General features: G+C 43.4%; 1 protein-coding gene across 3 annotated transcripts in view; it reads right to left on the bottom strand.

Annotated features, from left to right (window-relative positions):
- LOC133138179 (nck-associated protein 5-like) overlaps window positions 1-18,361 on the bottom strand; it is a 33,553-nt gene extending 15,192 nt beyond the window's left edge. Inside the window, exons 1-2 of one of the 3 annotated variants that reach the window (XM_061256710.1) lie at window positions 18,231-18,361; window positions 13,160-13,359 (exon numbers count right to left, since the gene is read on the bottom strand). The gene's annotated coding sequence lies outside the window, so the exon portion shown is untranslated. Of the gene's footprint in view, window positions 1-9,911; window positions 10,050-13,159; window positions 13,507-18,230 lie in introns of those variants that run through there. The other 2 variants (XM_061256711.1, XM_061256712.1) reach the window with 2 other exon arrangements.
- Window positions 18,362-19,026: the final 665 nt, after the last annotated feature.

Here is a 19,026-nt window from a genome sequence, read left to right as displayed (position 1 = left end):
AGCATGGTTACCAAAATGATGGAAATTACTCAGAGTAAAAGAATGTTAAGAAACATGTTTCATGGTACATACAGTACTGTGCAAAAGTCTTCGGCACTTGTATAACAGTCGGTACAGATAGGATTCTTTCAAATATAATTCAATGAAAGGTCCTAAATAAACGTACTATACATTTTACATTACATTTTAGTAATTTGGCAGAATAGTTAAAAACTGAATCAAATCAATATTCTTTGTGATCACCCTTCGGCGTTAAAACTGCATCACTGAGATAGCCAACGCTGCCCTGCAGTTCTATATGACAATCAGCAGGTCATTCCGAACGTTGGAGAACTTGCCACAGTTCTTCTGCAGACTTTGGTTGGCTCCTTGCTTCTGATATCAGACAGCCTTGATCAAGTTTTTATGTAAAAAGTAGTCAATTGCCCTACAGTAATATGTAACATTTTTTAATTAAATACAAAAATGTCTCTGTAAAATTAAATCTTTGGAAAATGAATATTGGGAAATCTCAAATGTGTTCTTTTATAGTAACACACACAAAAGAATTACATGTATATATATATATACAGTTTATTAGACTAACCAATATACAAGAGAAATATACATATACAAGAGAAGGTTAGAATATGGAACAATGACAAGTGAAGCAGGAGATTGCATCGGGGGTTTCTCACTGAATGCTCTCCCTTTTTTTTCAGCCTCCATTCAAGTGAAGGCATGACTCACAAACCAATGCAGATAGAAGCTTCTTGGAACTGACCTTTTACGTAGACTACTTTCTACATCTTCTCACAATATCATACCCATATCGACATATTTATCTGTGACACAATGAGGCACAACTCAATATTTGGTGAAACACTCTGGCACGAGATCACAGATGGTGCACTTGGATCAGCGATAGAATTATTAGGAACAATGGAAAAAGGAATCAAAAGTTTTATCATGAACATTAATGGAGAGGATAAACACCTTGCCCTGATACAGTACGATGGAGTACTTTCCCGAATGCGCAAGAGAATCCAGTGAGTCACTGTTTTCACGCCGTGTTTGGGATGGGCTGTTGCTGGGGGAAAGCAGGGTGTGATTCCTCAAAGTCCAGTTCCCGTGAGCGACAGACAATTTGAATATCAAATTTATTCAAGCAGCAGTGTTTACACGACAGAAGGATCACTCATCTCCACCTACAGCACTGTGCAGTTCAGGAATTCTGTCCCTGTTCAGATAAGGGGCGAGCCAAGAGCCCTGGCAGAGGGAAAACTGGAAATAACACTGAACCACGTTGCCACTGGTGAAAATAAATATTGTTGTGTAGTGTCAGGGCCAGCCTTCAGTTCCCAACCCCAGCACTGGAAATAGAACCGCCATGCTGATATTGATGATATCCATTCATTTTTCACAGCCAAATAAAAAATACTTCCACTCCTATATTGATGTTACTTCTGTCCGTTATATTAAAAGGAAAAATCACTTATTTTTCTGAGGTAAAATACTTTTTCCTTGTCACACAGACAAAGATATTATTTGTTCTTATTATTATTGAGAAATAAAAGTTGTAGGCGGAGCCAGGTTAATATGAAGTTAAAAAAGTTTGTATGAAGTTTGTTTGTGAAACCTGGAGTCTGGAGTCTGGAGACTGAGAAGGCCATTCCAGACCAAGACAAAGTCTCGTCTTCCTATCAGAGACAAGCAAATCTTCTGCCAAAATGTCCTGGTAAAATTCATTATGCCATTGACTTTAAATAGTGCCCTTGGACGACTGGAAGTAAAACACCTCCAACACATCCCACTTCTGACCCACCTCTATTCGACAGTAGCTATGAGGTGCTTCTCCTTGTATGCATTCCTCTTTTGCCACCAAACATGTTGATGGTGGCTGAAAAAGTTCAATTGTGGTCTAATCTTACCATACCCCTCTCTTCCAGTCATAATTCCAATGACGTTTATCAAACTCCAGACGCTCAGTTTTGTTTATTGTTCTCAGTAAGGTGCCAGTTTGTTGGTATGGAGGTGACCAACAAACTGGCACTTATCATATGTTTAACATGTTTTATTATTGCCCTTACAGTGCCAAGTGCTATGTTTAACAGATTATACTTTCTTGTACCCAAAAAAGTCAATTACCATCTGTCTCTTTTGAATTGACAGTTCTTTGGCTTTTCCCATGCTGATGGATGGCAAAGGGATTTTGCAGGGTTGTTATCTCATTTTTATACTCTAGTGAAACAGGAAGTGATGACACAATATACACAAAATGAGCACTTTATTAGGTATTTATTAGACTTATGTTTTAGACTAATTAAGTCTTCTGCTGCTGTAGCCTATCCACTAAGAGGTTTGACATGCTGTGTGTTCATAGATGCTCTTCTGCATACCACTGTTGTAATGCTAGGTTAATTTGCATTACTGTCACCTTCCTGTCAGCTTTGACCAGTTTGGCCCTTCTGCTCTGACCTCTCAAATTAACAGTAAGTTTCTTCCCACAGAACTGCTTCTAATTCAATGTTTTCACACCATTCGCTGCAAACTCTAGGGACTGTTGTGCGTGAAAATCACAGGAGATCAGCAGTTTCTGAGATACTCAATCCACACTGTCTGGCACCAACAATCATTCTAATCATAAATGTCACTTTGATCATGTCTTCCCCATTCTGACATTTGGTCTGAAAAACAGCTGAACCTCTTGATCATGTCAGCATGCTTTTATGCATTTAGTTGCTGCCACATGATTGGCTGATTAAATATTAGTTTGTTCCTCTGTGTAGTTCCTTTAGACTAATTCAATTACTAACTACTAACTAAAACTAGATGAACTAAAGTTTTATTGCCAATTTAACTTTTTTTGTTTCTATTTAAAATAACTGTAAGGAGTGCCAAAAATTACATTACTTAAAAAAACAATTAAGATACAAATAATGTAATACTAATTTTCCTGTTGAACTTGAGACTTGAATTTGTGTATCTACTGCATATCTGAATTTTTGTATCTACTGCATATCTGGCAGAAGCACAGTGGTTTGAGGCTCATTTGATACCTTGGACCCTTGATGACTTAAACCCATTTAGCCAACAAATGTGTTCCATACTCATACATAGAGATCGATTCAAATGCAAAGAGGTTTAGTATTGTAGGACAAGCGTAGGACAACCTGAAAATAAGATATCCAGACTCTGATGATGTTACTAGGTCACAGATATCAAAAAGTCAGGGCAAGCAAAGGATATGCAACAAAATACTGAACATGACTACTTTAATTTTGTCGATGTCAAAAAACATCATGTTGTCCTGAAATGGTGACTATGTATATACACTGCTTCTACGTGGTGAAACCACAATGTATAAAAATGCCCTTTATTAAAATCTGACAATGTGCACTTTAACCAAATGTGAAATTGTGGAGTACAGAGGCAAATAAATAAATGATAGGTCTTGGTCCGAAAGATTATGGAGGGCACTGTAGTATATACTCTAAGGGACATTTACTACAGCATCAGGTATAATTATATTAAAAAAGAGGAAAGGAAAGGCGATACATGAAGATCAGTGGCCATGTTTCACCACTAGGGGGCATGAAAGCTGCTTAGTGCTCATTTCTAAAACTGGGCATTGCGATTCCCTTTAATGATTTTCTAAGACATGTTTTGGGAATTGCATCCAAGTGAATGGACAGACAGTTTATGGATCCACAAATGGCTTAAATAAAAACCAACATAACAGCAAAATCAAAGCTTTTGGTTCCATGCAGAAATTCTCATGGCTTAAGAACAGAGTGGGAACAGAGTACATTTATACAAATGCTCTGCTTGGCAACGGAAGATGAATTCAACACCTACTGTATATTAACTTAATGAAGGCTAAAAGAAGAAGAAGAATCTCACAAGGCAATATATAAAGATATAAACTGAAAAGACACACACACACAGACACACACCACACCCAACTCTAGGCTGGCATTTCTGTTAACTGTATCTGCATTTTCAAGATTCTCCTGTGCTGGTCAGTGCCTGGCCTGTCTCTCTGCTGTGATTATCCTGTGCTGGTCAGTGCCTGGCCTGTCTCTCTGCTGAGATTCTCCTGTGCTGGTCAGTGCCTGGCCTGTCTCTCTGCTGAGATTCTCCTGTGCTGGTCAGTGCCTGGCCTGTCTCTCTGCTGAGATTCTCCTGTGCTGGTCAGTGCCTGGCCTGTCTCTCTGCTGAGATTCTCCTGTGCTGGTCAGTGCCTGGCCTGTCTCTCTGCTGTGTTCTTCTATTTGCAGTGTAACTCAGGTCGCCTGACCGGCTCCACAGGCCTGCTAATTGAAAGCAGATCTACTAACCCCTTCACCATCAGAGGCACACTGGCCAATCAGACTGCAGGTAGCTGACCTCAGACCCTGCCAAGAGGAGGACTGGCCAATCAGACTGCGGCTAGCTGACCTCTGACCCTGCCGAGAGGAGGACTGCCCAATCAGACTGCGGATAGCTGACCTCTGACCCTGCCGAGAGGAGGAAAGGCCAGTGAGACTGCGGCTCCCTTGATTTTCATTGGCACGAGTCAAGACTAGGTACTGAAAGCTCTCTTATACTTGCACTAAGGAAGTTATTGAACACACTGGACTAATCAGAAGCAACTGTGAAGCCATCTGTCCCAAATGTTATGGTGCCCTGAAATGGGGGGACTGTGTAAGAAAAAGGGCTGTAATTCCTACACAGATCACATGATATGGATGTAAATGGTAAATGGTAAATGGTTGACATTTATATAGCGCCTTTATCCAAAGCGCTGTACAATTGATGCTTCTCATTCACCCATTCATACACACACACACCGACGGCGATTGGCTGCCATGCAAGGCGCCGAACAGCTCGTCAGGAGCAGTGTCCTGCTCAGGGACACTTCGACAGCCCAGGCGGGGGATCGAACCGGCAACCCTCCGACTGCCAGACGACTGCTCTTACTGCCTAAGCCATGTCGCCCCCATGTACATGTACATGTGCTCAAATTAAAGCTGACATTCTACACTTTAACCTCATATTCATTATTTTGTTTTAAAGTGCTGGAGTGCATAGCCAAAACAACAGAAATTGTGTAACTGTCCAAATACCTACGGACTGCACCCGTACTCATCATACATTTGTGTGTGTACAATGTATGTCTGTACGTGTATGCGTATGTGCATGTGTGTGTATACAACACCCGTAAAGACCAGTGCTATATTTGTGCAGACTATGTATGTATTTTTTCTAAGAAAGATTACATCTGACGGACCACTTCCATTTTATGCCATTTTGAATGAAAGATGAAGCATTTCAGATGTAATTCACACCCACTAAGGGGATGGTAAACTGGAAAAACCCAGGATCCTGCATCTACCACAGGCAGACCCTCCCCCACTTCCTCCTGCAGGCTAATGGGCTTTGGAGTGGAGGTTACAGCCAAGGTGGAAGGACCACAGACATGGCGGCTGCTGATGTGACATCAGAGACTGGCCCTGAGATGCACGGCCGAATATTCATCAGCTACAGATTTACACGCACTGCCAATATACACAGCCAGAGGGAGAGTGAGGACAGTGTGTGTGTGTGTGTGTGTGTGTGTATGTGTGTATGTGCTTTTTAGCCAAAGTGACTTACAGTACACTAAGCAGGAGCCAAATCCCCCTGGAGGAATGCAGAATTCAGGGCCTTGCTCAAGGGCCCACTGATCTTATTGTGGCTACACTGGGGCTCGAACCACCAACGTTCCAGGTCCCAGTCAAGCACCTTAGCCACTAGCTTATAGGTAGAATGTGGTGTTTAGGCAGACCCTCCCAACCCCAATATGATTTTACTGATTCGATGCCATTTTTAATTCTGTTTATTTTACCGATTCTCTTAGTCTCTTAGTTGATTGTTTGGAGGCAGCAAGGTGTAGCCGCTAACACAGCTTAATGAAATGAAAGCAATGGTCTACTCGTTATCTGGTCTTTAAGTTTTAAAAAATCCACTCCACAGTCCGTTATTATATTAATAAACACAGGCCGTTGTTATATAAATAAAAAATAAAAATGTTTATTGGTCTCCATCCTATTTCTCAGCAGACTGAAGTTTTCAGAACCTCTTAAAGTGACGGTATCAAATGACTGAAAACGATTCATACACAAAATAAATATGAATTTAAACATTCAAACGTATATCTGACAACTTGTTACTGCAGACCTTTTAAATTAATTTAATGTGACATCTAAAATGAACAAATATTGATTATTACAATTGATTATACATAAGGCATTGCTTTCGGTGGTCAACTGGGGGCTGACCACCACTGATTTGAAAGTACATCACAGGCTGGCGCTAGCCAATGATGTCAGAGGAGCATAGACCACAGGCTGGCGCTAGCCAATGATGTCAGAGGAGCATAGACCACAGGCTGGCGCTAGCCAATGATGTCACAGGAGCATAGACCAGAGGCTGGCGCTAGCCAATGATGTCAGAGGAGCGTAGACCACAGGCTGGCGCTAGCCAATGATGTCAGAGGAGCATAGACCATGATAATACTTCAAACAAATTCTTTCTTTTTTTTTTATAGAATTTTCTTTGAATTATACCTTTTTTCTGACACGGTTTTAACTTCATACTAACCATAAGCCCAATATCCCCATAAGCAGCAGGCTGCTTTCACCATGCGAGTCTGATCAGGCATGCACTGCAGAAGCCAGCACTGTGAATATCAGACAGACAGTTCCCCTGCCGTTACTCAGACTGAGATCCACTCAGTATGTATAAAGCATACAGACAGTTGTGTGTGTGTGTGTGTGTGTGTGTGTGGGTGTGTGCGTGCATGCGTGTGTGTGTGCGTGCGTGTGTGTGTGTGAGAAGGAGGCAAGAGAATGGATACAATCAGAGAGAAGTAGAGAAGAAGAGAGAATGATAAAAAGGGAAGGGAGGGGAGAGGGATGGAGGGAGGGAGAGGGAAAGAGAGAGAGAGAGAGAGAGAGAGAGAGAGAGAGAGGGAGAGAGAGGGAGAATAGGGATTCCTGTGGCACTGATTTATGGGGACATTTCTACACCTGCCTGGACAGAACCGCCCCTAACCACAGACACAATCAAAAACACAACCGTACACGACCGCACACACACAACCACACACACAAAGAACCATACACAACCTCACGCACACAGACAACAGCCCCTACACACACAGACACACACACACACGCACACACAGACACACACAGACACACAATAGAACACACAACACTGCACACACACAACCGCCCATAACTGCACATACAAAACTGCATACACAACTACACACACATAGCCACTCAAACAAATGCCCCTAACCACACACACACACAAACACACACAACCGTACACAAACAAACACCCCCCGCCCCCCCTTGTCGCCCCCAGTAGAAGGAGCTATCTTTCACATGGATGACTAATTGCCAAGTTTACAAAAAATCTATACTCATTTTGTATAACAGCAGTCAAGTCGAGCATCATAAAACACAGGCCAGCTTTATGCTGAAGGCCCCATGCTTTCCTGTGACAAGAAAGGATCACCTGCTACCACTGTCAAAAAAATAGCCGGGGCAGTATCTTTGAAATAGATTGAATTAATTAAGATATAATTAAGGTTATTTTTGAACGACCGTTTATATATATATATATAAAGGCTGATAATTTGCTTCTGGTCACTCTCACGAAATACCATGAAGCCAGTGACAGCAGCACTAAATCCTGATTGGTTGAGCATGCCTGACCTCCTCTCTCCTCACTCTCCACTCCCTCCCTCTCTTTTCTCTCTCCCTCGCTTGAGAGTGAAACTCTTCAGCTGCTCTGACTTTGCAGCAATGTCACCTGACATCAGCAGCACAGAACCTAAATCTCCTGGACACTCATAACCCCCCCCACCCTTCTGAACAACATTCCCAACTCATAGCTGCCATTAGAGGCCTCCACCAATGATGTGTTGCCATGCAGGGCTGTCTGGGCAGCAGAGGAACGCTCAGATGCATTTCTCCATTGGCCGGTTCTGGACTTAGCCAGTGGTCTAGATGTTGTGCAAGCTTTCCAAGTGTCTTCCACACTGACAGCAAATGCAGTTTTTAAAAATAAACTTGTTATTGGTTGAAGACCTTTGCACAACAAAATCAACCCTCAAACAACAGCAAATGCAAGTAGCTCAAACCACTCTGAATGTGAAATGTACACATTAACATGAATTGTCAGATATACAGTGTAATGGGCAGTCTGTAAGACCCCACACTAGGGCAGTCACCGATGGGAACGACATGGGGCGATGTGGGGCGACATGGCTCAGGCAGTAAGAGCAGTCGTCTGGCAGTCGGAGGGTTGCCGGTTCGATCCCCTGCCCGGGCTGTGTCGAAGTGTCCCTGAGCAAGACACCTAACCCCTAAATGCTCCTGACGAGCTGGTCGGCGCCTTGCATGGCAGCCAATCGCCGTCGGTGTGTGAGTGTGTGTATGAATGGGTGAATGGAGAAGCATCAATTGTACAGCGCTTCGGATAAAGGCGCTATATAAATGCCAACCATTTACCTGAACTTTTTATCCAATGAAGACCCCACTTCTCTGGGCTGATGGGATGGGGTTGGTACAGGTCAGACCCTTAACAGGAAAAATTACAAGCAAATGGAGTGTGGAATGAGGAGTGGGAATGAAAACTGCAGACCAATGAGCGACTCCCATCCTAACTGCCTACCTAAAACTGAATAAACCTTGGCTAGTCTTCAAAGGTTTACCAGGCATGAGGCATGGTGGCATGTAGCCAACCCCCAACGGAGCTTAGATTTCCACCCAGAATCACCTTCAAAAATAATAAAGGAAAAATAACAAAGCAATGGAAGCATGGCTGGTGGAAGGATGCGATGCAGCTGGAAACACTAAAAATAAACAGAGTCACTATTCGGCAAGCAGAGGGGCAAAACAAAAGTCAAAGACTGGGTGGGCGAACAAGGGTCAAGTGCGAATAATACACTGGGACAAATAAACCAACCAGGCAGTGTTCAAATATCCCATCGCAAACAAATCAATTGGGTTTAGGTGAGAATCAGAGACGAATAGGAGGAGGCAATGGTCAAACACAACATCCAATCAACAAACAAATCAAAAAGGGCCTAGGCTAGAATCAAAATTCTAACAAAATTGGTCAGATACATAAGTCAACAAAGCAATCAATAATCCATGTCACATGCAAAGGTTCACTTTTCAAATAAAAGTACCGGAAGTGAAAATTGCCCAGGGGGAAACCGCATGTGAATCAAAGATGGTCGTGCATTCAGCAAAGATGCACAAATAAAAAAAGTGTATAACATTTTGGGGATAGGGTCTGAATGAGGAAGTCTCTCTGTTTCACGGCAGACCCTGGACTGAAATAATTCCCCACCCATTTGGGAAATGTTCACTGATGATATGATATAGGAAATGCAGCCTTTTGTCGCAAAATGCCAAGCGGCAGCAGTAAGTCATTAATCAGTGCGTGAGAATATGAAATATCACCACCCCTCCAAAACTTTGACACTAGTCGTCCCAGGATATGTTAGACATCAGATGTAGTAAGCAAGCACAGACAACCTCTCACCACAATCACACACATACAAACACAGTATACACTGCTCTTGGTGCTAGCAGTGCACAGAATTATTCCATCCACACAAGCACACACACTAATATGAGATTATACGACCAGTGTCTGTGGCTCTATGTGTGTCCGTGTGCGCACACGCGTGTGCGTGCCCGAGGCTGTGTGTGTAACCGTGTGTGTGTTTCCATGGCTCTGTGTGTGTGTAGGTGTGTGTCTGTGTGTATGCGTGTGTGTGTCTGTGGCTCTGTGTGTGTGCCCGTGCGTGTGTGTCTGTGGCTCTGTGTATGTACGTGTGTGTACTCATGACTCTGTGTGTGAGAGTACGCGTGTGTGCTTACTTGCCAAATAAATCTCTCTCAACTCTTGCAAGGTGTAGTCCATCGGTCTCACGGAAAGTACGTCTCCGATGTTTCCTTTCCTCTCAATCTCTTATCCTTCATTTCTCTCTCCATCTCTCCATCTCCTCCCTCTTTCACCTCTTCTCCCTGTCTGTCTGCCTGCCTCTACTCCCCCCCGCTCTCTCTCCCTCCCTCCCTCCCTCCCTCACTGTAGAGACAGTGCAGCATTCTGCCTGCATGCACAGAGAGAGGGAGAGAGAGGGAGGGAGAGGGAGAGAGAGGGGGAGAGAGGGGGGGATAGGGGGAGAGGGAGAGAGAGAAGGGCGAGACTACAAACACCAACAGAACTGGAACAACCCCCTTAGTTAACTCTTTCTCCAAGCCCCTCCGCCAGGTTCATCATTAAAGGCCGTGTCTGCAGCAGAGGCTGAGGGAGTGCGATGTTTAAAAGCAGCGACACCGATCGAGCGAGCCCGCGCAGCGCGTTTGATTGACGGATGTCGGGACGCGTCGGGCTCCTCGGCTTCCCTGTTCGCCGAGGAGGATTTCCGCGCCGCGTTGCCCCGGCGATCAGGTTACCGCAGGGCAGGCGCGGGAAGGGGCGGAGGGGAACGGGAGCGATCCTAATCGAGAATCGATAGCAGAAACGCGAGCCCTATGATCCAGCTCTTTCACTACAGTCCCCCGGGAGCGAAAGTCTTCCGCTCCAATCCCAACGCGATGGCGGCCACGTGCCGGGAGAGGCGCCAGGCCAGAAACATCACCGGCACCCTCTTCAAACCCCACCTACACCTGCGCTTCAATCGAGCTGCACTTAGTCACGGCGCCCGTCCGCATACTGGCTCCCCAATGCGGGAGGGAACTCCCAAAAGTGCTCAGGACAGCGGAGTCTGTGGCCATCCTCCAACACTCTGAAGTTCCTCCTCGGATTTACTGCCGTAAAAATATGCGACAAAAGCACAAAAGAAACTGCTGGCTTCACATGGGGAATTGGGTTGAAGGGTGGGGGGGGGGTAACAGAGGAAATGTTTTCTGTTTTCGTGTTGTGTGTCAACCCTTCCAGTCAGGCTGCAGCACAGACACACAGCACTGCGCGCTGAGTAACGGAAATGCCCAGGCGAATGCTAATGCTGGACATTTAAAAATCAGTTAAAACTCTAAGAGGGTGAATACAATTATCCTTTTTTTTGTTTTGAAAGGCGGGTGGGGGGGTGTTCATTATCCAAAAAATCAGAACAAAATACCACTGTTAAGCGGTGCACCCGCACCCAAACTCCAAGGTTCCGTTCATACAGAATGTTAATACATCCAACAACAGTTCATTAACAATTATGTTAATTAAAAGGGTTTTACATGTCGGTTTTCTCACAGTCCAAAGCGGTCGAAGAAACATTTCAGTCCCACTCGCATTCAGAGCCGTATGCCTTCCGTTCCTCAAGAACCACAACCGTGAATATACCGCCAGGCCTCTGCCTTAACACTTCAAAGACCTGGAGGAGATCTCCTGCTCTCATCTCCGATCGATGCAAATGTACCTGCTAAGTATACCTTTCACATTCCCTTGTCTTATTCTTTAAACACAGTACTTTCATCAAAACAGGAGACGTGCCAACAGTTCACTTTCAGATAAATAAAAAATAAAATGAAATGAAAAAACAGTGTGTGATTTTGTGAGGCCTCTCCATTAAGCCCTGGGCTGAAAGATGAGTCAGCTCCTCTGGGACTGCGGCTCCTGACCCCTCACACCCAGTCGCTGAATCAGAGCCAGAATGGCCGACACCGGAACAACAGGCAGAGAGACGCAGCCATGATTCAGCACACCCTCAACACTGAGTGCGCATATGCTGCAGGAGGGAGGGAGAGGATGGAGCCAGCACAATAAAAGAACAGTATGTGTGTGTGTGTGTGTGTGTGTGTGTGAGAGAGTGTGTGTGTGTGTCTCTGTATGTGTGTGTGTGTGTGTGTGCATATGCGTGTGTGTGTGTGTGTATGTGTGTGTATGTGTGTGTCTGTGTGTGTGTACATGTGTGCGTGTGTGCTTGAGTGTGTCTGTACACGCAGGTGTGTGAATAAGCCAGTATTTCCTTACTGTAATGAAATTCTGTACATATTCCCACATGTACTGTTCAGCTGGCTCACTACAGTGCAGTACTGTACTGTACATTATAGCGCTTGTACTTCAGAAATGCATTCAAGTTTCATTCAGACTGAACTCAAACCATTAGTTTTAATCTCTGTGCTTTTTGAAAAGTCCCTAACTCAAAAACATATTTTTACTTAAATCAGTAGGGAAGTATCAAAAGCTCCAAGATGATACGAAAAGCTCAAAAACACTAAAACTTTTATTTTTTATTCCACAGTACTTTGAAACGGCCCCTGGCCCACCTCACTGCCGGCAGTAGACTCCTTTCTGCAGGATTTGTGTGTGTGTGTGTTTAGCGTGTCCTGTAAAATGCACCCGCCATCTGCAGCTACAGCTGTGCTGCATTCAGCCAAATCTTGAATATTCAAGCAGCTAAATAAGAACACCATGTCCTGTCTTGACTCAAATTAAATTAATATAATTATGCAATAATACACAAGGAAGACTGAGATAATGTCACTGCTGTGCTGCGTTCACAGGCACGAGGTCAAAGGCCTCCGTAAGTCAAGACTTGAGTGTATTATTGCAATTATAGAACCGTTTTACCAACATGTTTACATATTTTCAAAATGAAAGAATGATACAGTAACTGTGGTTCAAATATGTGCCATTTTACCAAAAGAACGGAGCTCGTTGCTAGGTTACATATCAATTAATCAACTGAACGTAAACATTGCGGTTTGGTTTCGCTAATGCTTCATACAAAAATACACTACAGCTTGCAGTGTATTTTCTTGCTTTAGTCCAAAAAAACCCTAATGCCTCCATACATATTACTGTAAAGATGGCTGGTCATCAGAAGCTTCTAAATGCCTAAATGATCCTTCTTCACACACAAAAACTATCAGGGCCAAACTAAATCATTAGATCTGAAATAATATTAAAACCCCTTTAAGATATGAGATATCCCTTTAAGGTTTCAGGGAAAATAATCCTACATGGGTGAACTGGGGAAAGCAAAAGAGAAAGATTATGCTCTGATAAATATCTCAAAAAGATGGATGAAAGAAATTAATTTGAACATTAATCCAATCAGATCACAACAAGGCCACCGATTATGTGTTTTCCAAACGAGACGGGGGTAGTGGAAGCACGCACGCCCCACCTTAATGCTCTCTTCCTGGGGTGGGACAGCCTCCAGGGCAGGGTCACTGCAGGGGGCTGGAGTTTGGGGTCTGGTCTTGGGAGGTCCTTCTCATGGTGTTCCCCTCTTCGCTGAAGACACAGGGCCGGTCGACACTTCCGGGTCACGGCAAAACTGGCACACCTTGTGTGGATTCCAACCACATGAGGATTCCTGCTCCACTGACAAAGACAGTCGAGAAAAGGGAGACTTGTTTCTTTAAATCTGCGGATGAGGTGGAGAGGATGGGGCCTCATGCTTGTGTCAGAGCCAGTGGGTTGATATTGTTCCCTTCTAAACGAAGGTGGAGCCTGGCTTGTTCAAGCAATCTGTTTGGGATACAGGCAAATGAAACCTATGAATTTAGGAAACTTTTTGATTGTCATGATGGTCACGTTTTTAAACAATGGAAAAGGTAACCCTGTTGTGTATATTATATACATCACAGAAAGGCTTTTCAAGCTAGTTCAAGCAAATACAGTTAGCCAGCAAAGACATTTAAAGAAACTAATTGAGGAACAAACAAAAGGAAATTACTTGCGAACAGCAACAATAACAACAAGAAAGGTGTATACAACTGCACAAAATAGAAAATAGTTTAAGGTTGACTGCAAATGGTTTACGCCTGTAAATGGTAGCTCAAAATACACCACTGTGTAACAGTTATTTTATGCAACTGATTACTTTATTGTACTTATATGGCTACACTTACATAATTGGTGCCCCATGTGAGGATAATTATCTATCCTTGCTATTCTATATACCATAGAGGTATTTAGAAGATTGTACATTACAATCTTTCGGTTGGTTCCTCTGAAATCCGTCGGACCAGTCCCAAAATCATTTGATCTCCCAGCGTACAAATATTTGCCTAACAAAACATTACAATCTTTATGACGGTTTTTCTGAAATCTGTTGGACTGGTCCCAAAATAATCTGATCTCCTGGTGTATAAATATTCTCTCTCTCTCTCTCTCTCTCTCTCTCTCTCTCATTAACATACTGTTTCTTCTGCAAAGGTTTTTTCAGGGGAACATTCCCTGCGTACAGATAAAGCAGGTGGGTAGGCCTGGCCTAACCAGATATCGATATGCCTTTAATGGAAATACTTTTAGAAGGGCTGCCAACTTGCAGAACCTCAAAGCCTGACTTGACTCTAAAAGAAAGCAATTCAATTTAACTGAAATGCTCTCATGTTATATTCTGGGCACTCCAAACCCTGATGGCTTGTTCTCCCTCTGGACTCAAGCCAGGCATCCACCCAGTGGAGGGCCATATTCAAATATAGTGCCACCCATCCAGAGCTACAGAGCAGGGTTGTTGGCAACCCTCAGTCTCCCAAGAACTGTCAGCAGTTCGAGTCCTAGAGTCTGACTTGCTTGCATATCTCAATGTATCCCATGATGCACTGCTATGCACTTATGGACGGTGCTGTTCACAGATCTCATGATGCACTGCCGAGCACATCTGTACAATGGGCTGCAAATTTAAATTCACTACATAAGAATCCGCTATCATGCCTTCCAGCAGAAATAGCTTCTGAAAATATCCATTTGTGTAAATGAATAATATATGGTGCCTAATCTATATAAAAAGGCATCTTCAAAGCACTTAAATAATTGAATTTCTGTAGGTTGATAACTGGACTGATGCCATCAAATCTCCAAATATCGCATCTTGCTATTTCGCCGCACACAGTGGACGCCATGAAAGGTCGTATAGTTACAGAAACCCGGCCCTTGTGCATCAAAGAACGTGGGGAGGAAAGTGACCTTGACTGCCTGACCTTGCAGCGAGAAAGAGTGAATGCGGCAGCCAGTCAGAAGACTGAAAAACATGAATTATTAATATTAATTAAATGGGAGGAATTCTAAAAATATTATGGCTAGTAGAACACAATTAAATGGGCCCACACAAACACATAGAACTGCTGCAGGGTTCAAACAGAACTGAAGCAAAATGCAAATGTAGGCAAGAAAAAACCATCAGGATGTCTGAAGCTATGTCTGAGATGTGGGTTTACAATCCACCTTCAACGCAGTGAGCCAGCCCTGAGAAAGACTGCTGAAGTAATATGAGAAAAGTGCCAGCGGCTCAGCGTGAATCGCCTTCATTGCCAACAAGCCGTGCGTGCGACACGAAAGCTTAAGATGTCCAAAAATGTAAGGGGTTCCCCCCTTTCTAAAATTCCAACCTGGCTCGCTCAACTTGCCACCTAAACATCCCCCAGTTTGATTGACTCTGATCTAAGGTCGTTCTCTCCCTCTCCATCACAGCTGATATGTGGTGAGCATTCTGGCGCAAAATGGCCGACTGGTCATACCACCGACCAGGTGAGGGACAGTTTCGCTGGACTACTCTCATCCCGGAGCGCGCAAGCGGTTCCCGTAGCCAATGGGGATGCTGGCAGTCTGCCTCTGTGACTGGCTATGACTCCTGCTGCAGAGTTTCCCTTCCATCCCCAAAAATGTGACTGAGCAATACCACCCCATTATCTGTCCATGATGATGTGAGTGAGCAAACCAGTGGGCAGGATCAACAAACTAAGGGACTGGAGGAAATGGACAAAAACGTGTAAATCGTGCCTTTCACCCATCTGGGGGAGACATTTTCACTCGCAGCCGTTTCTCATTCAAGACACAAACACAACTACGCCTGGTCTTTGACTTTCACCCTGCACCTCCGGTAGCATCACCATACCAACCCTTTTCTCCATTTGTTTCAGTTTCATTTCTCCTGTGGTTTCTCGGGAGGCCGTTGTCACAGACTCCACGGCTAGACAGGAAATTGGAATAGTGGGAGAATCCCCTGAACCCTCCAGGCTACTGGGGGGAAAGGCTATAGCTCCCTGCCTGTACAACAGCTAGCCTATTGTCCAAACACGTTTGGCAGGTTGAGCTTTTTGTCAGCAATGTTACAGAATACTGTATTGTATTAAAGGTCATGCATTTATTTTTAACCGATTTGTTCTCTTGGCTATTTGGTGCCATTCCATGGGGGAAGGGTCAAGCCAAGTTTTGAAATTCTATTCTCTTCTCTTCTCCTAAAACCTTGTCGTTTGTTTTTGTCCCCTGTAGGGGACATGAGCATCTGCACTTCATCTCAAGAACCATACATTGTAAGTTGAAACCTACACTAAAAGGGGACATTCAATAAAAATAAAATAAACATTTTGAAAAAAACACTGCAACATGTTACTGCATGAAATTAAATTGAACTTTTTTTCCTGCCAGTTCTCAGGTAGGTATGGTAAGGACAAACAAAAATCGTACAGCCATTGCAGCGTAGGTAAGCTCGCAATTATTATAATGGCCCATTTTTATCCACGCTACTGCAGCTAAAACCTACAGCTCAAATTGCACCAGTGTTTGGGATGGGAACTCCATTCACTGTTCAATGACTCACAACTTAACAATGAACCTCAAGCTTGTAATTCCAATGTCCAACTCCTGCATTTGATCTCTCAACTGAGTTACCATGAACCACAAAATTTCTATTCAATTCGGGGATGCACCAAGTCCAGTATTAAAATCCAGCTTACAAGTAGGCATCATAACCGGTCTGTATTTGACGATACGATTTCAAGTTAGATACATGGAGACAAATGTATTGGTTGGTTGTGTTCACTTCGATGGTTTTATTGCTACATTTGTTAGGCTATGCAAGCTGTGTAGTGGCGTTCCTGCATAAGTGTATACTGGTTTTAATATTATTAGTGTCGTGTTTGCGTTCTGTTTTGTCCAAAGAACCTCATTCACCCATTCACATACTTCCCTTTCAAGTCTTTCAGCTTGTCCCTGGTTATGGGTATGCACTTTGTTCTACATCGCTCTGGATAAGAGTGTCTGCCAAATACCTACATTGTAATGTAATGTAATGTTTCCGCCACGTTAAATCACCAGGCCACACATTTAACCCCTTAAGTGACCCGAGTGCAGGCCGGTGTGGGTTTATTGCATTCATAACACTTTTTATCAATGTGGTCACATAAGCTAGTGTGTGAAAGTGTTTAAACTGATGCCAGTGTTCTTGCGACAATGTTCCTTATTCTGCATGCTGAGAACGTTACACACCGGCAAAAAAGCTCTTGAGACTTCAGACCTAATAGGGTGAGGATCTATATACATTCTCAAAATAAAATGAAAATAAGCAGAAGGCCCGATTTTGAATAATAAATGTGGCATGGGGGATACATTTCACATGTTCATGGGATTGGGGTATTCAATCAATGGACCTTAATCAATGCATCAGTAAACTTGAGAGCCAATGAAGCTATTTTCTACAGTCCTGCCGCTACCAGAGGCAAGGGGAGAGGGAGATTGTTTCAGCGCACTTCATCCATAAGTATATAGTGTACACCATATAGTATTTTACACTTATACAAACCCCTAAAATCATTTGGTTACCAAATGTCCTTTTGGAGTCTCCAAATGGCCTTTGTTTACACCTAGATGTAGCTCAGAAAAAAAAAAAAAAAAAAAAAAAAAAAAAAATGCAGAATACTAATGTTGGTACTAGTGTTATCAGATTTACTAAATACATTATGCTCAAGAAATGCCGACTCACTGTGCAATCAGCGCTGCAACAAATACAAATACTACTACTACTACTACTACTAACACTCACAATTATTATCATTATTATTATTTTATTTAAATTATTAAATGAATAATAATACGATCAAACCACTGTATCTAACGTTAACGAGCAGATAACCTTGCCCTTGTCTTTTAACAATCTTGAGGCTACCTGGCAGCAGCATCTTCAGAACAAAACCGATAAGCAACTTAGCGCAAAATGCATGAGACATCGCTGTATCGTATACCAGATTGTGTTAATTAGTCTGATTATACAACCACACACACGCGGTTTAACTGAAATAATTATCGAGTAAATGATATGGTTAACTAGAACAGTCTGCTTGGTTGGTACCTCTAGACGCATTTGTGCAGCGCTTTATGTTTGCCGGCCAGTTACCTGTGCACATCATCTCTCTACCCCACATGCAATTCAGTTCAAAAGCACGGAATTCAAAAGCATAAAATAAACTAACCTCATCTGTCGCAATCTGCCGTAGGAGAAGCCACCCACGATAAACGTGGCAGAAATGCAGCGATAACCCCAATTCTAAGGCTATGTTTTAGTTCACCACACCGTATTTCCTCTCTCCTCAGTCAGCAAGCCCCCCCCCTCCTGTGGCGTCCCCAGCCTGCCCCTCCCCTCTTGTCCAGAAGGTTATTACAAGAATCGGCGCTCGACAAGAAAAGTGATGTCATTGCTTGAAATCGCATTCACCGCCCAAATATTCGGGAGACGGACCAATCCCCGTGTGGTCCACGTTGCATTTTTTGGAAACACCATTCTGTCCGTTTAGTCTGAAATGGAAACGACTCGTGCATCTCCCCCCTGCTAAACAAGCGGTTCGCAAGGCGCGGCCAGTCGCGGCTGTCTCGGTTCCTTGGAGACACGCAGCTCTGTGACAGTTAACCGATTTAACTGTCTTTTTCATACATAAATAGTGTTTATAATAAAATATATCTTACCGCAAATGACACATTTTCCTAGATCAAAAATAGCTGCTTAACTTTGTGCCTTTGTGCATACGAGTCTTTTTATTCCAGATGCATTGTTCGCCCAATTGTCTTCTTAATCCACCTGCAGCGTAATTACTGGGAGTGTAAATGTATCCATTTGTACAGCTGCATAATAGGCTATAGGCTACTGAAGCAGTAGTTTAGCACCATGCCCAAGGGTATATCAGCAGTGTCCAACTCCTACATGGGAATCGAGTCTGCAATCTTTTGGGATACAAGTCCAGTTCCCTCTACAACATTTACGCCCATAGAATC

This window comes from Conger conger, chromosome 10 (assembly GCF_963514075.1).
Source record: "Conger conger chromosome 10, fConCon1.1, whole genome shotgun sequence".
NCBI lineage: Eukaryota > Metazoa > Chordata > Actinopteri > Anguilliformes > Congridae > Conger > Conger conger.
The sequence above is the reverse complement of the archived record's forward strand: the minus strand, read 5'-3'. Positions and strand labels throughout refer to the sequence as shown.